This window comes from Borostomias antarcticus, assembly GCF_949987555.1.
Source record: "Borostomias antarcticus genome assembly, chromosome: 1".
NCBI lineage: Eukaryota > Metazoa > Chordata > Actinopteri > Stomiiformes > Stomiidae > Borostomias > Borostomias antarcticus.
The window spans coordinates 40,587,673-40,600,212 of NC_140234.1; positions in this window are offsets into that span (position 1 = coordinate 40,587,673).

Genomic DNA, 12,540 nt, shown 5'->3' on the forward strand with positions numbered 1-12,540 from the left:
GTCATGTCTGTCATTTAAAAATGTAACTTCTTCCATTTTCACGTTTGCCTTGAAAGCAATGTACCTGTAAACAAGGAGAAGTTTCATAGTGGGATCATGGAGATTTACCTGTAGCATGTGATGTCATCAGAAGATAGTATGCTCAGTGACTTCCACATTCACTCACTAGTAAGTGAGTACATTTGATTTATAGAGCAATTCTCACAGAGGACTCATGAAGTGCTTCACACAGGTTAAAATGCATACATAGAATCAACAAGAATAAACACAAATAAACACTCACAGGAAACGGGACAGTAGTCATAAGCCATGTTTTCCATCCACACGTTTTATGCGAATTAAGTAGTATCGAATTAAAAATGCCTTATGGAAACAGTAAAATTCGATTAAAAGTCATGAAAATCGACAAAATGTTTGTACTGTCGATCTCATCGGATTTTCACTTGTTCGATAAAAGTCTTTTGTGATAAACCCTTTATACGATTTAAAGCTCTAGATGGAAACGCACGTTCGCCGGCTTTATTCGCATTAATATTTTTAGCGATCCTCACACAATTCGATTGACAAGTGGATGGAAACATGGCTATAGACATACAGTCAAATTAATTGGACAAACGCCTGTCTAAACAGAAGGGTCTTTAGCGGCTTCTTAAAAATGTCCACAGAGGCCGCAGCTCTCAAGTCCTGTGGAAGAGCGTTCCACAGTCTGGGTGCCACAGACTCAAAGGCTCTTTCACCTCTGGTCTTGAGCCTGGTGTGAGGGCAACCTGGTCTCACCCGGCAGACTTCAGAATTCGACGTTTGTCCATCGCCTCCAAACGTCATTTCTAGACGGCATCATACAACTCCAAATGTCATTTCTAGATGGCATCATACAAATGATGCAAATAACGTATGCAAATAACGTATGCGTAGAGGCGCTCGGGCAGCGAGCATTGAGCAATTCCCCTGCGCACCCGCATGCCTCCAGGAGCGCGCCCACTAAGCGCCATCCGAGTAGTTCCACTCCTGGGTCCAGTTTCGTAAATTAGCCTGATCCCTTTGTCCACGTTAGAACACGAGCTATAAGAACAGTAGCTAATGCTAGCTAATAATAATGACAGTAAGAATGTGAGCTAGTTGGCTAGCTAGTAGTGTTGTTTGCTACAGTAGTTGCTTGTAAAACATTGTTGTTGTTTGCTAGTTTCGGCAGCTAGTTTTGCACTCGGTATTGTCTCACCAAAGTTGTTTGACCCACCCAACCTCATAAGCGCTTGTAAATGTATACCCCTCTTCTATCACGAGTTCCAATGTGAACAACCAACCACAAAACTCTGAGAACAACCAATCAAAAACGTAGGCCTATCCCACGTCGTCTGCCGACGTTTATAACTGTAGGATGACGTCTTGAAATTACGTTTGGAGGCGATGGACAAACGTCGAATTCTGAAGTCTGCCGGGTGAGACCCGGCTGGTGAGGGACAACCAGCAGAGCTTGACTTGATGTGCTTGTCAAGGTGCATAGCCTGATTAAAAATGACACCAGGTTAGAGCGGACATTACAGTTGAGGGACCCAATACAGCTGGCCACCTTAGAAGCAATGCTGTCAGCAGCAACAATGAGAACCTCAGTTTTATCAGAATTTGGTTGGAGAAGGTTACTGGCCATCCAGTCCTTAATAGCAGACAAACAATCATGCAATGCATTAAAATTATCAGTCATGTCAGGTTTAAAAGAAAAGTACAATTGAATATCGTCTACGTAACAATGGTATGAAATGCCTTCAAATTTGTTGATAATGTGGGCAAGAGGAAGCATGTACAGAGCGAACAGAATCGGACATAAAACCGATCCCTGGGGCACCCCACAGGACAGGGGAGTGGACTCAGACATATGAGACCCAACAGCCACAGACAAACTTCTACCTGAGAGATATGAGGCAAACCAATCGAGGGCTCCCTGAGACGCCCACCCACTCTTTAAGCCTGTCTAGCAAAATGTGGTGATCCACAGTATCGAAAGCTGCAGTGAGATCAAGCAGCACCTGGACAGAACATTTGCCAGCATCAGACATCATGATATCATTTTGAGACTCTAAGCTGTCTCTTTAGAATATTTCTGACAAAAACCGGACTGGAATTTGTCAAATATATTGTGCTTATTCAAGGCAACAGTGAGCTGCTTAGCAACAACCTTTTCTAAAATCTTTGAAATAAATGGCAGCTTAGAAATAGGCTGATAGTTGCTAGGTAGAGAGGGGTCCAGGTTAGGCTTTTTAAAGAGAGGCTGAACAACAGCCTGTTTAAAATGGAGGGAACACAGACAGAAACCAACGAGCTATGAGAGAGAGTATATAGGGACCAATGGAGCTGATCTTTCAGCAGAGACGTTGGTAAGATGTCTAAAGGGCTAGAGGAGGTGTTCATGCTGCTCACTAGCTCAGTTACATCTTGCAGGGAGATGGGTGAGAAACATGCCAGAACTGACTGCCGGTCAGGGCAGACTGGAAGTGGGGAGGTGGAAGGGATTATACCAGATCTAACACTGGCAACTGTGGTATATTTCAGTTCTTAACTTTTGGGTCAAAAGTACTTCAGGAGAAAAATGCGGTCAAATCAACAATTTATTGAGCACGCCTCACAGGTCAAATCTTCGGCAATACTAAGGTTCTTTTACGAGGTGGCGAGCTTATATCTTGGCTTCAGGCCAAGTATCACATGACAAACAAATTTGCATACAAGGGATGTACATTAACACAGATCTGATCAACTAGTCTTGTAATTGGTCAACAGGTCACTGAGCCCTGCCCCCCTCCGGACATGGGGCAAGTTTGGGTTCTTCCTGTGTCCTCCTAAGATCACGTTTACAACCGTAGACTTCCTGACTTCTTCTTCAGAGGTGTTATCTTTATTGGCCCAGGGACAAAGGAATGTTGACTCAGGACAGGACATATGTTGTCATCTAGATGTTAAACTACTTAAGTTAACAAAGTTCTACCTAAAGTGAAGTTTATTCATTATTCTTAGTAAATTGATTACTACATGAGAGTAATACAAATGTATTGATGTAATACAGTATAATACAGTATAAAAATATACTACATATCCCCCCTTCGAGGCGTCCTAACGCCTCGACACAAAACAACATTAAACATAACAAACAATCCCCAAAACACATACAAATAACCAAATCATCACACAGCAGCAAAGCAAATCGGGGGCCAGAGGTTACTAGCACATAGCCCCATCGAAAGAGAACAGCCCTCAGCGCTGTCTCATATCCTCGTCCCATGCTGGAGCAATCTTCAGACATCAAACCCCCAGGTGTCGCAGTCCTCTCTGACACCCAGAGAACAATGTCCGTAGCAAGATGGTAAGCTCACCCCGTCAGAAACAGGGAGAACACTCCAGGAATGTCCAAGAATGACCCTCAGGTCATTCGTGACTCCACACAGTTCATAGCTTCATGCTGGCGAGGGGCAACCACTCCTTGGTAGCCCACACAATGCACTCTGAGAAAGACTGAAAACATCAACACAAAACTACACAAAACAGAACATCCAACAGAAATAGACTAAACCTAAATTATTACTTACAAAACAGAACAATCTAACCAAGGAGACGTGTACACACACCCGAATCAGTAACACAGGTGAAATGTAGGCGACATCCTCAAGCTTGATCGAACAAGAAACCCTAAACAGAAATGACATATAGCCTAACGCTAAACATTAAGTAACCTCATGTTCCTACACATATCAGAAAGAGATAGAAAAGACAAACAACAGTTAACAGACAAACAACAGGTTTCAGACAGTCCCCAGGAAGGCACGATCCAGGCTCCTCAAAGACCTGCCGCCCAGGGTCCATAGCACCTGAAAGATAACACTCAACACAGACTGGGGTCAATAGCAGAGGGGAAGGCCTAAAGCCAACTCCTCCCAAACACATCATCATTATGTGAATGAAATTCATACAGTAGAATGCATAAACGAACAGCTTATGGCCATTCATTGACTATTGAAACATATAAACTCCTAAATCAAAGTAAGAAACATAACCTTAACTCAAACATCTACTCAAAACCTGTCCGACTTTTGAGTTCGCACCAATACCTAAAAGATCATCCTCAGAAACATTCTTATCATCGCTCTTAAGACTCAAAGGCTCTACATCTATTTCATCAGTCTCTAAAATCCTTCACCTGGTGATGTAACAATTATCCATCCAGTTAAACTTCTCACTATCCGTTAAACCATAAACCATTTGAATTGACTAAACAGCTTTGTAAACCAATTATCTAAACTGATGTTATATGAAACCATAACTGAATACTCCTACTATCATAAATTCCTGTAATAAACTGAACTAAACATCAAATCATCAATAACCATTCAACACACATGACTTTTAGTTTTTGTTTTTCTGAACAAAAAGATGGTTCATACTCCAGAGTCTATATTCAACTAACTTGCTTCTATAATAATCTTCTGGAGACAAGTGTTTCTCCAAAATGTCACAGATGTAATAAAAATATTCCTTATCACTTCAACTTCAGTAATGAACTCAGACTCATAGGTGACAACGTAGGTTATCACCGCTATCATTCTTCTCAAAAATTGATTCTAGAAACGTAAGAAGTACTTGTTGTATTGTAAATCGCTGACGCCACTTAATTAGTTCATGTTCTCCATGTCTCCATTCCAGACATCTTCCGTCAACACTCTTGTAGTTGTTTATACTGTGGGGTTCAACTCTCTGTTCTTCTGCACCGTCAAGGTTATGATTGTCACTGTCACTAATTTCTTGTTGTTTACTTTCTTCATGCACCTGTAGACTCCTGCATCACTGGCTGGTCTTAACCCTCTAGATTGAGCTTGTAACTTATCATCCTCTGATGACATGACTCTTGACATTGCTTGGAGCTGATGACATCTATCCAATGACATGTTCGACTTCCTCTTCACCCCCCCCTTTTTTCTTTTTTTTTGAATTCTTAAGAATTAATAATCTCCCCATGTCTGAGGCTGTTGGAAAACAGGGAACGGGAGTGAAGATTACATCATTGGTTGTTGTTGTTGTTATTGAATCTGTGATTGTTCTGCGAAACAACAGCTTGTTTCTTCTCCTCTTCAATCCATTTTCCATCCAATAACTGACTTTGAGTAAGTTTCCTCTTCAGCTCAGCATCTTGTTCCTTCAACTACTTTCTAATTTCCTTCAACTACTTCCTAATTTCCTTCAACTACTTCCTAATTTCCTTCAATTCTACTTCCTCTGGTACGTCCTTGGTCAACGTTGTATCATCTTCATTCAAGTCAGACTCCTCATTCACTTCTTCACTGCTACTAATGGAGTCTGTTTCATTATCAACGCTTCCTTTCTATTCAGCACCTGCCATAATCTTTCTAATACTTTCATCATATCCTCCAATATTCACTCCTTCATCTACAGAAGAGTCACTGTCGCTTCCACATTTTCCTTTTTTGTTAACCTTCTTCTTCTTCTTTTCACCTGGTATCAGAGACTGAGCTAACTTCCTGGTTTTGCACTTCACATCAGGATGGGTAGTGATAGTCGTCCTGGCATTTCCCGTCTGCATAATGTCATTATTATCATCTTTGATAACATATCTTCCCTCAACGTTTAGCACAAGTAACTGTGTATAAGCCATATTAGATTCCCTCTTGATGTCATAAGGATGCGAAGTCAAAACTAAATTCATGTGGGAGAACAGAGCATCAATCTCACTCAACAGCTTGTCCGTCGTGCTGTTGACTTCCTTTATTTCGATTTGAGCTATGATTACTGCTTCCAATGCTGTTTTCTGTATCCGTCCCACTTTACTGAACAGCGTCAAGACTGTTTAAAATCCTCATAACTTGATAAACCGTTAACAATTCAAACTATTAATAAACCTCTTAAGAATCTAACACTATAAAAATTAAGCTTTATCAATTATGTAATTAATAAAGAAATTAACACTCAATCACTCACGGACATGGGACTCTTCTTGCTCTGACTCAACTTCCTCTCCAGATCTACTCTTGCTCAACTCAACCCTAGTCTTCAGCACAGGGAGCAATCGGTCCCATTTAAGCACTTTTAATTTTTACAAATTAAAAACCACAAAGCCTGGTTTGATGCAAGCTTAGGGTATTGTGCACCAGAGGACAATCCCCTCATTAATCGCTGTATGCCAGAAAATAATAAATTAAAATAAAAAAGATTTTGACGTAGACATCGAAATGTCCACACCACTTTGCCTGTCAGCAAGTTGAGTCCTACCGTCCGTCCACTCACAATCCTTTCACTCCACACACACAATATGCAAAGCGTAATATATGTATGTAGGTCTATATCGTTCTACTAAAGCAAACCCTTAAACTGATGTTTATTCTATCAGAAACCAAGACACCTCTAAACCAGATATCGAACAGACCACCAATCACTCAAGAACCAAAGCTCAACACCAAACCATCTACATCCATTTAACAATTAAACACCCTCAAAACCACTTATATCCAGTATCAAGTAGAATACTTATAATAATAAAAAGTTGAATAACTTTAAATAATTAATCAACTAATCAATAAAATATTGAAGAATTAATCAATTAATGAACTAACCATTTATCCTTAATATCAAATCAAGTAACCAAACCAATCAATCACCTTATCATAAAACACCAAGCCTTAAATGCAGGTCAACCACTCAAAACAATTAAATCAGGTGATCAGTCTAGTTCAATTAATGAGCATTAATCAGCAATTCAGGCTTACTTTTCAAGCAGGTGATGGATGGTTTTTGCAAAGAAGTCCCTCTAAGATGGATGGATGGATGGATGGTCTGGGATTGGTGACTGGTTAGGACAAAAACTTTTCCGGATATAACTGCAAACAGATTTACTCAAAGGGGAAAGAACAATTAATCACAGAGCAATGATAATTAAAAAATATATTTGCTATTCACAACCCATTATTCTAAAAATCAAACTTTCCTAAAACACACGAATAATCAAACAAATATAGAAAGCGGTCATATCTAATAACGGCCACAAGATGGCAGCATTAAACCACCTAATACACTTGAACCAATACAATAGACAAGCGGGAACTGCAACCTATTAAACGACCACTAGATGGAGGCATAGGACAACAGAATTAAAAAAGAGAATGAAACATGAACTGTCCCTCAACTCAGTTACGCTATACCATTCACAATTTATGAAGATTGAAGAAGGGTTTCATTAATAAAAGTTTATGATTGACTAGTGGATTGCTGCTAGGGTTTGAGTGCTGAGTAACCGATGTCTCGATCAGTGTCCACCTGGCCCAGATTCAGCATCCACTTATGAGTTTATGAATTAATATTTAACCTAATCCAGTCGTCCCATACACCGCACGACCCACTGGATGAATTATCTTTCCCTAATTTCTAAAGACAGGAAAGAGAGAGAAATAAGAGAGAAAGAGCGAAAGAACAAGAAAAAGATAGAGAAAGTATTGTCACTGCCCGCATCACCTAAGGCTGAAAAAAAAACTATTGTCTAGTGACCGCGTATCACTGACCCCCCTTCCCCCACAGCCAGCTGTGGTTTATGAGGGTTAGGAATTTTTACAACTCAGAGTACGGGGAGCAACCTCACCCACAAAAGACAATCAAAAAGAAAATATCAGCAAATAGTTGTTCTTATTCAATCTTCTTTCAAACATATAATGAATCCAGCAAACAAAACACAAAACCTCAACTTTACTCAAAACACAAAACCTCAACACACGCTCTCCACACGCTCTCCTCACGCTCTCCTTTCACTCTCCTTTCACACCACACAAAAGATCAAAGGCTCCACACACGCAGCCACTTTTACACACGTGGAAGAAAGAACAAAGGACCTCCCTTCCCTCACACATTCATTCAGAAAGTAGAAATATCAACAAATAGTATCTACATTAAACCAATCTCAAATATACAATGGACCTACTAAACAATTACAAGAAACACGAAAGACAGGACATAGCAGACGGCCAAACACACTTTAAACAATAGACACACGCGGAACCTCCGGTTTAGCCGCGCACACACGGTACCTTACTTTTAACACTTATATGCAAACGTATGGATTTAATTTAACCGGCTTTCTTTATAGACATCGAACTTCACTATATAAGCTCAAGTCTTCACTAAACTTTGCGCAAACGTATGCGTCTTTTCAGACCTGCCCATAACAGACCACGCACCACCAAACGTGCGTTAGCTGAACCGATCTCGCACAAACTTGATGTGTCTTTCAGTTTCTTGACCTAAACGTGACAAGTCAGCGCAAACTATGCGTCTTAATTAGCCTACACAATTTTAATCTATTCTCCTTATTTATTGGAAGTTCTTTATGGCGATAGCAATAAAAAAAATTGCAAGACAGTTTTACCTCGAAAAAGACAAAGCAGTCTCGTTTGTCTCTTGTCGTCCTCTGGCCGGTAGGTTCACAAGAGAATCCTTGGTCTTGCGTGTCTCTCGAGGGTCTTGACGAAAAGGGTGCTATTTCACATATATCCCATCCCCCTCGTCAAAATGTGGTATATTTCAGTTCTTACCTTTTGGGTCAAAAGTACTTCAGGAGAAAAATGCGGTCAAATCAACAATTTATTGAGCACGCCTCACAGGTCAAATCTTCGGCAATACTAAGGTTCTTTTACGAGGTGGCGAGCTTATATCTTGGCTTCAGGCCAAGTATCACATGACAAACAAATTTGCATACAAGGGATGTACATTAACACAGATCTGATCAACTAGTCTTGTAATTGGTCAACAGGTCACTGAGCCCTGCCCCCCTCCGGACATGGGGCAAGTTTGGGTTCTTCCTGTGTCCTCCTAAGATCACGTTTACAACTGTAGACTTCCTGACTTCTTCTTCAGAGGTGTTATCTTTATTGGCCCAGGGACAAAGGAATGTTGACTCAGGATAAAAATATACTACACAACCTTGTCCACAAAAAACAGAGGACATTACTGCAGTCATTATCAGAGAACACGGGTACAGCCGGCAGTAGGGGACTGACAATATTCTGTATGGTGTCAAAAAGGGCTTTGGGAGATTTGTGAATTAGGAAGCCCTCGCCACCTTGACCATACTGTTGAATTCGGTTATAAGTTCAATGTACTCTATGGACCTGGAGATTTGTGGACTTCCACAGACTCTCCACTCTCCGACAGTTGCGTCTAAAGCTACGTCTAAAAATGTCATCATTAGCCAGGGGGATGACTTTGCAGTGGGGACAGAGCAGGATTTTAGAGGAGCAACTTCATCTAAATTGTCAGAGCAGTGTGAGTTGAAAGAATGGAGTAAACAATCAACATCAGTGTCCTGAAGAGGCTGCACCACACTGCTGTCAGAAGCAGAGGAGAAGTTCTCTGCAGAAAGGCTATTAAGCATGCGCGAGCGCTTCACCCGCTACTGGTTAAACACTCAGCGTTAAAGGACAAACTGAAAAGTATACATCCATGATGTCACGAGCAACTCCTCAGAGCCAACACTGTCGATGTCTAAACCAAGTATAAAAACAAGTGATGGTGATGTCATGATAGGACTCTTCATTACTATCAGGTGACGCTGATTGTTTAACCAGTATGATAGGACTCTTCATTACTACCAGGTGATGGTGATGTCATGATAGGACTCTTCATTACTACCAGGTGATGGTGATGTCATGATAGGAGTCTTCATTAGTACCAGGTGATGGTGATGTCATGATAGTACCCTTAAAGCAATACATTGCGATATTTGGACCTTTACAAACATGTCTGATGCTAATTCTCCAATTAGATTGACTAAAAGTAAGCTGAATCGTCCAAACAGTCTACTCAGAAACATTTATTACCTTTTAAAACTGGCGCCCCCGGGACGCAGCATTCAGTCGAAGTGCGCATGCGCAACGTTGTGCTTAAACAACACAGTAGTAGCTAACTATTCCGGCGTCTATGGATATCATGTGTTTTTTAACTATCATGGCGGAGGTGACAAAACCGAAGCGAAACATCACGGAGGAAGCCAGAAAAAGAAAAAGACAATCTGATAACTTTACGACAGTACGACAGTGCACTTACTCGCAGAGCCTGTGGGGGCGCAGTTCAGAGAAAACCGGAGAAAATGCTATGTATTGCTTTAATTACTAATGGTCTCTGGTTCCTGTGATCCACCTGTGAGGACAACCACACATCAACCAACAACCACACATCAATCAACAACAGCGACGGTTTTAAAAGTGTCGCTCGACGAAGCATAAATTGGGCTTTATGCTTCGTCGAGCGACACTTTTAAAACCGTCGCTCAACACTTTTGACGTCATGGGCAACACTTTTTTGTGAAAAAATGTTGCCGAGGGCTGTCGCGCACCAACGGATTTTTCTCATGGAGGTATAATATAAACTGGAGACGGTGTTGAAAATGGCTGCCTATTCATTTCAATGAAAGTTGCTCACCGGCGCATGAAGCCATTTGACGTAGTGGCCAAAGCTCGGTATTGCAAGTCACATGACGGCATGCGGCCCAAGACCCTTATTTCCCATGGTTTGTGGATTATGATAGATAGGGCTAGAAAAGGAAAACAAAATTTTTCTGGGTATCATTCAGCATCAGAGACCAATCTAATCAATATAAACTTTTAATTCAATTTGTTTTTTTTGTTTTTGAGGCCACCAATACCTGTATCGAGCCCATTTGAGAAATATGCTGTGAACGAGCCTCTGGGACGCTGGGCTCGCGTTCATGAGTCCTGCGAACTCGGCGGAAAACACGTCACCATAGGAAGACCTGCCCTACTCTGCCTCTGATTGGATAGTTTTAAGGAAGTCATATATAATGACGTCGGCTAACATTTGCTATGCTTTTAGCAATGAAGCTGCTATGATCATGCTAATCATAGATGTGAACGTATGTCTATGATGCAAATGATCATGACATGTGGTTACTTTAGGAAATCGTTGGAAAAGATCTAGAGCAGGGGTGTCAAACTCTGGCCCGCGGGCCAAATTTGGCCCGCAGTGTAATTATATTTGGCCCGCGAGGCAATACCAAATGACTACTAGAGCTGGCCCGCCAGTATTATACAGCGCATTCACCGCTAATACTACAAATCCCATAATGCTCTGCTGTTGGTTTGGCGCGTCAATCAAGACAGGACCCAGAAACGCCCTCTCTTCTGTGACAGTAGTCATAGCAATCTCATACTACAACTGTAACCGTGTTACACCTTCTTAAAAATGGCGAAAAGAAAGGCAGAAAACAGAAGCTTTACGTTATGTAACGTCTCACTGTGATAGAGACACCTGTGTTGACCTAGCCGGCCGCTGTGTTTGCTCTGTTCCTGTTCATTCAATCCTGTCTGCCTTCTTGCCGGCCTGTCTGCCTGTCTGTCTGTCTGCATGCCGGCTGTAGGACAGTCAGGGTTTTACAAGCTTCTCTACTGAGCAGATGGAGCACCAACACTTGTGTCTGAGGGTGTATTCACATATGTTAGTGCACACCAAAAGCGAAAGTGATAAGTGCATATTCAATGTTAAAGCAAAACTTGTTTGGGTCCATATTAAAATTTTCATTTGTTCAATGTTGGCCCGCGACTTTGTTCAAGTTTAAAATTTTGGCCCACTGTGTATTTGAGTTTGACACCCCTGATCTAGAGGGTAAGTGGGTCAATGTTGAATAACTTAGCTTGACAAAAAAAAATATCCACACCACAAGTTTAGAACCCACAAGTTTTGTGGGTTTTGAACTCCCAACGTTCAACATGGTAGACGAGCTCCTTAACCACTAGGTGACTGGAGCTCTTGAAAATGAATGGTGTCATAGTCTTTTGTTTTGATGTTCTGGGACCACTGCCTCTTGTGGTAGCAACATAGAACTGCAGGTCAACAACGCCAGGACATATGGACAACCCGACATTTGCTCTCCATGCTGCGCTGGCTTACAGCCACGCACAAAAAGCTGACCTTATCACCATCCCTAGGCACCTGTAGTATATACTGTACCATACTGTATTATATCAATACATTTGTATTACTCTCATGTAGTAATCATTTTAGTAGAATAATGAATAAACTTCACTTTAGGTAGAACTGTGTTAACTTAAGTAGTTTAACAGGTTAGTTACAACAGATGTCCTGTCCTGAGTAAACATTCCTTTGTCCCTGAGTCAATAAAGATAACACCTCTAAAGAAGAAGTCAGTTAGCCTACAGTTGTAATGTGATCCTAGGAAGACACAGGAAGGACACAAGCAGCCCCTTTGTCCAGAGGGGGGCAAAGACCAGCTGACACATTGACCATTCAGAACTTAGTTGAACCGTTTGTGACCATGTTTATATCCCTTGTATGCAAATTTGTTTGTCATGTGATATTTGGCTTGAAGCCAGGACATATAAGATGGCCACCTCGTAAAAGAAAGAAGTATTGCCGAAGATTTGACCCCGTGTAAAAGGCTTGCTCAATAAATTGATGATTCAACGTTTTTGGCTTCCTTGAAGTTCTGTTTCACAAGAAGATGCATCCAAAATACACTGCACACCC